The sequence below is a fragment of the Sipha flava genome, unplaced genomic scaffold (assembly GCF_003268045.1).
Source record: "Sipha flava isolate LNK unplaced genomic scaffold, YSA_version1 40_pilon_pilon, whole genome shotgun sequence".
Taxonomy (NCBI): Eukaryota; Metazoa; Arthropoda; class Insecta; order Hemiptera; family Aphididae; genus Sipha; species Sipha flava.
Window position 1 is genome coordinate 2130739 of NW_020273126.1, and position 6621 is coordinate 2137359.

Genomic DNA, 6621 nt, shown 5'->3' on the forward strand with positions numbered 1-6621 from the left:
ACCGGGACGACGACGGCGGCAGTGCCGGCAACGACGGCCACCGTCGTCTCGTCGCCGGGTACGGGAGCGGGGCGGCGAAGGACGACGAGGAGGGCAGGTGGTGGTACCGGCGGCGGACCGTTGGGCATCCCTAACCGGCCGGGTACGGTACGGCAGTAGTTACCCGGTACGCCGCTGACGGGCGCCACGCGGCGGCGGCGCGCGTAATGCGATCGTCACGGCAACCGGTCACCACTCCCACTGACCAATCCTTTCGGCACGGCTGACCGTCCGCTGACCTCCCCCCCGCACGCGCCGTTCCCCACCGCCGCGGCATGCTGCCGGCCGTACGCCACCGCGCGCACGTCGTTTCAACCCTTTTCCACGCACGTCGCCGTCGCCATTTTCTGGCCCGTCCGAGTGGTCGTCCCCCGGCGGTACGTCCGCCGCCGTCACCGTTTTTTATTTATTTTTTCTTTACTTTTCCGCGCGCACGTGTACCGGTGGGTATCGGAATCCGAACAAATCGATTCTAACGTGTACGCAGTAACCGTACGGTGACTCCTGAACAACATTCAACAATTTTTCCCAGACCCAATACCTGCACAGACGCTATAAAAGTTTTAACGTTTCGTCCGACGAAAATATAATAATCTTCACGGAAAAAATAAGAAAAATAAACAACAATATGTCTGTCGTTATTGTTTAACGTACACACCTATGTAGATCCACCGGTGCAGGTATACGTGTAGGCGTTTTTTTTTACAGTACGCGCACGCGTTGTTCGTTCTTTCTACGTTGCGTATGTACGTTTTCAAGTGCTGACTTATTGGCGGGACCGACCGCGTGTCGTCACTTCGCTATCGCATCCGTCAACCGTTCGTTATGAAACGTTTTTTTAAACCATCGTGTACGATATTACGCGTACACCCGTTATAATATTATTGTTGTTATTGCCTCGAACGCAGCATAAATAAATATTGCACAGTCACATTTTATTGTTTTACAATCGCGCCCCACGTAGATATATAGACCACTCGAAAACGTCTAATAAACATATTATATCAGTTGCGGTTTACCCATACGGATCGTATATTTTTACTTCTAGCCAATGCTTTCCAAGCTTACACGATTCGTTTCACCAACAGATACGTCAAACCTTTATTTACGATCTTTGTTTTTGTTTCAGAGGCGTTTTTTTTAACATTTTCGGTCCTCTCGTCAGTTATAAATGCATATTTATTATTCGTTGCGTGCGGTTTAATAATTTCAATTTATAATAATATTATCTAAAGTGTTTTTTTTTAATTACAGTACCAAATAGAACAGACCTTGAATACAAAAAAAAAAAATGTATGTCATTTTTTTTATTATTTTTAGAAAACTTTTCATGGTTTTCAGGATATTTAAATCCTCGCGCCTATTTAATAAACGTACATGCACCACGCATTGTACGCGTTTCAGTTTGTCCATCGTAATCGTTCGTTGTAAATCATTTAAATCCTATGGTTATTGAAACGTAAGTTCATTGGCGGATCCACGGGGGGGGGGGGGGTTAAAGTCCCCTTAAAATCAGGAAAAAAATATATTAAAAATCAATTATTTTATGGATTAAGAAAAATATTTTTTTTTTTTTTTAAGTATTTAGGGAGAAAGTATATAATTTATATTTTTATTCATACAAGAAATTAGAAGTCTTAGATTTATATCAGTGTATTATATTACTTACTATTATCTTAATTCATTATCAATCACTGACTACAATGTTATAAAAAAATATCCCAAGGGAACATTTTTCAAATTTCCCCCCCCCCCCCAAATAAAAAAAATTCTGGATCCGCCACTGCGTAGGCTACAACTGTTTAACGATCAATACGTTACTACACACAACAGTACGAGTTCTTATAGTATACACGGCTATTGTAACTAGGTTTCCTTCGATGTATCTGCACGTGCGTACAGATTTATCTACTACGAACGTGTTATTACTGTTTCGTCACCGTATCGCGATAAACAGATTTGTTATTTAATTGTTTAATCGTATTCGTTCAAAACGTAATGGAACGAACGTGCACTTTCCGAGGTATTCGTAATAACTATATTATTATCCGTGTAGTTATATTCTGGATAAATTGGTTCCCGAATTGTTTACGTGTCCGCGATCGAACATAACGCGTATTGTCTGTTATCGCGAAATACAATACGATAATATATTCTGTTCGCTTTGTAATTATTCATCGCGGTAATGATTGCAAAATGTTATGTCAACATTATTATTTATTTTCAATTATTATACGTTATGTGACATACATTCGTCAAATAAAATGAAAAGTATTGGAAATATTTAACAGCACGAAATAATGAAAGGACGGTATTGTTCCGTAAATTCCATTTTATCTTTCATATTAAAATGAACAAATACAATTTTGTTTATATTGTTATTTATTTAATTCCATTTTATATGCTTTTATCCGTAAAATCGGCATAAACCAGTAGATGACTGCGCGTGCATAGTTGCATTCGTGTGTTCTCTCGTCTCTGTGTTCTGTGTTACACGAGCATTTAATCGAATGTCTTGCGTATCAATGATCCTACAGTTGCCCTTTGCGGTCCGATGGTGTATCATATTTTAGTTCATTCAATACGGGAGGAGAAAAAAAAGACACAACCGAAAAGAATGAAGATGGTGGCAAACAAATGTTTGTAAAATCCCTATGGTCTAAATAATTTATTTATTTCAATTTAATGACCTTATCGTTCGGATGTTATCCGTTGACTTTGAACATCAATTTTTTTATTATGTAGTAGCTACGTATCGTTACGTTAGGTTAAGTTATAATTCGTTAAAATTGTACTTCGTGACCGTACATATTAGTCATATGTATACCGTATTCATACATAAATTCATAAATATACATATTTTTTATAATTAAAAATAGTGTGTCGCGTATGTATATGTAAGACGAGTACATGCGATTTGCAATAAACGGACATATTAATCGTTATACGTTATAATTTGATGCACTCGAATCGCCTATCCGGGTGTAGCTATTGTCCACGTGTTCGGAGCGATAATCTGTGGTCGACGCAGTTGACATACTTCCGCGACAATCGAACCATCCGTTGATTTTCGTCGAGAAATCCACCGGGTTATCGTAACGCACTTGCGCATCGCAGTTACGTCGCGACGTCGCCTCATCAACACACCGAAATTCAAATTCAAATGCCGGTCGATAGTTTTATACGGATGCACACATCGACGGAATATTTCTGAAATGTTTTTTCAACATTTTCTTAAATTTGCGTGATTAATCACAATTGTGACATGTAAGGGGAATCATCTAAGTTAACCTAAACTCCGGGTGCCTTTGGGCCCGTGCACAGCCTAAGACGGCCTTGCTTACATCATAATATCAACACGTAATAACACATAATATATTTATTTGCAACAATCTGATCTTACAATTTTGTTTAATGTATAAAATTTAAATATTGCAACTCATCATGCATAGATGTACCTACGCTGATTTCTGAATAATGCTTAAATTAAAGTTTTTAAATTATATAACAATACAAATTTATTTTCGTGTTTTCGACGGCTACGAAGTAATGACCAGAAAATTCAATAATAATTATATAATAACCTCTATCCCACATTTTTAAATTGTATTCTTTTATTTTTAAATCCACAGGGGGGGTGCAAGTACACCCCCTTGCTCCCCTCTCGCGACGCCCATGAATATACATATATGTTTGATATGAATTGAAAAATAAACATCTTACGAATTGCTGCGTATTAAAGTACATTGTACCTATAAATGGTAAATTATGAATAATCGTTTGAATTTTTTAGGGTTTCGACAATTTACACTATCGTAAAAACTGTACTTCTAGCAAACTGCGTGTTTCAAATAATACTGTAAACATAATAACAGGGTCCAACGCGAGCATAATGCTTTTTGTTCAGGAGTGACCAACATGAACAGATTTCCTGACCACATGAATAAATAGAATAATTCCAAAAGCCGAAATGTTTTTAGATAAATTTTGAAACGATTTGATAGTTTTTTTTCTAAATCTATACCCAAAAATCGCGAGCCCCAAGCTGGCCACCCCCGGTATATATTATGTGTACTCTCGGGGCGTGCGTTATTCTCTTATTTATTTTTATTATATTTTCTTCCGTTTTTACGCGCGAGCGGTTCTTGATTCACTTCGTGCGCGCGTATACCGTATAAATATAATTTACAAATCATAAACGTTATTTAATAGCACTACAGATCGTGAACCGTTCGACAACAATAGAGTAGACGTAAAGCTGTATGGGTATGATTTGCATATGGGTACGTGTTTTAATTAGTTATTCGTTTACTCGTTGCCATGGCGATGAAATCGGACGCGAAAATGTTGAGCTGATTAAAAGCCTACGCGTGATCGAGTTATTTTCCGACTAATGCGCATGATACGCATTGACGTTTATGTTTTATCTACTGCGTTCTCGTCGGTTATCAGTCAAATGTCAACGATATGTACTCCAATGTGCACGTATGAAACGTACAAATAATATTTATGCACGTTTATAATATAAATATAATATATTATGTTGTTCATTCGACGAAGATAATCCATATTCGATTAATTCGTACGGTTCTATACGAAAAACTGTCCGCGATTTTACCCTGCGGAGTGTCGATCAATAGTAAATACAAATAAAAAACAGACGCGAACGAAAAAAATTAAATACAAATACAATACATCACCCGACCGACTGTATCGCGTATGCACACCAGCGCAGCGCTCGAATCATTACCAATACTCATGAGATGACCAGACGTATTTGTTATGTAAAGGCAATATACATGAATTTTTTTTTTTTTTTCCAGAACAAGTCTTATTTTCCTAAGCTCGGTGCATAATGAATATGTACTTGGGTTAAAAGATGTGATTTCCAAGTATGGACGAATATTGTGTTCGATTTTGATCGAAAAAAAAAACCTCAATATTTATACTTATTAGAGTTGTAGACAAGAATGTAAAAATGAAACGCGAAAATAAATTAAAATTTGAAGAATACGAATCATAGTTTAAAAATAACGGATGTTTGAAAAGAAATTAAAGCTTTTAAATTTTTATTAATTGCCTTAGGATACGTAATGCAGGTTTTTTTTCCTTCGAATAACCGGTCACCACTACCACCATACTACGGCTGTACTGTCCGTACGTGTTGTGGTACTGTTCCAACGTCATCCGGTAAACCGTTACTGTGATTAGAATGAATTCGCGTAGTATTGTCTTGTACGTAGCACCGGCGACGGTGCGCGAGGGGTTCGAACATTCGAATCGCGGGGTCCGTGAAAAAATTGAGGTGGGCGATCTTTGTGAAAAGAAATCTGAGAAAATAATTATCACCGTAAAACACCCGTGCGCCGTTGTAATAATAATAATACGAAATGTGAAATACTGCTTAAGAGTTGCGCTTGCAATCATACACGCAGTGACTTCGTGCATAACAATTCGTTAAAATAGTACAGCTTAATTAATTTTGATTGGTGGGGTGAAATTGACGATTCGAGTTAAAAAAAAACTTCCCGCCACCAAGCGCAGCGGACGACAGAACAATTGATAACAACGATAAAACGTCTGTGCGATGGCCATGTAGGTCGCAGAGGCAGGTGGCACACGTGTTCCAACGAACATCGGCGGGTCGTATGAAGAATTTGTCGCAGTCGACAAACGATTGGAAAACAACACGTTAAACGGTACAGCAATAGTGCAACAACTGCTATAGCGCCAACTCTTAAACGCCGGTCGTTATTGCGGATAACGCGACCGAACGATAATATCGTAACTTTTCACTTGCGATTTACACGATATCGTAACATCAGGGTTCGTAAGTTCATGCCCTAAAAAATGCTTAAATGAGCTTGAATTTTCGCACTTAAAATTGGCAAAATATGCTTTGAAATATGCCTTAAAAAGTTAAAAAATGTGCATTTATATGCATTAAATATCTAAAATTATGCACTTAATAATAATAATAATAATAATGCTTACTTAAAAAAACCTTAAATAATTTTTGAATTAATATAAATTATCCGTTTATTTTTTTATGTGACAATTAAAAAAAAAAAAAAATAGATTTGAAATACTATTTAATACTATTCTTGAGCCTTCATGAACTGCGTAGGTATATGTATGTCTTTGTCAGGAATTAATTTTAAATCTGAAACTTTTGAAACTAATTTATTCATTAAATGTGCGAGTATCAAAAAGATAACACAATTTATATTTTTAATTTTAATTAAATTTTTCATTTCGACTTTTGATGGATTTTAATAGAATGTTGTACAATATGCCCGAAAAAATAGAAATATACATAAATATGCCAAATATACAAAAACATGCTAAATATGCAAAAACATGCAAAATAAGATTTCACATATTTGACCGTGGTACCTTGAAATGGATTTCCATGTCATCTAGCATTAAATATAACTTTGCTAGATTGATATGCAAATGCATGAACTTACGAGCCCTAATTTTCATCATACTTTGCACCAGTGGCGTAGCCAAGGGGGGGGGCTAAAGGGGATATAGCCTCCCCCATGGGCCGTGTTTATATGTATAATATATCTTGACTAT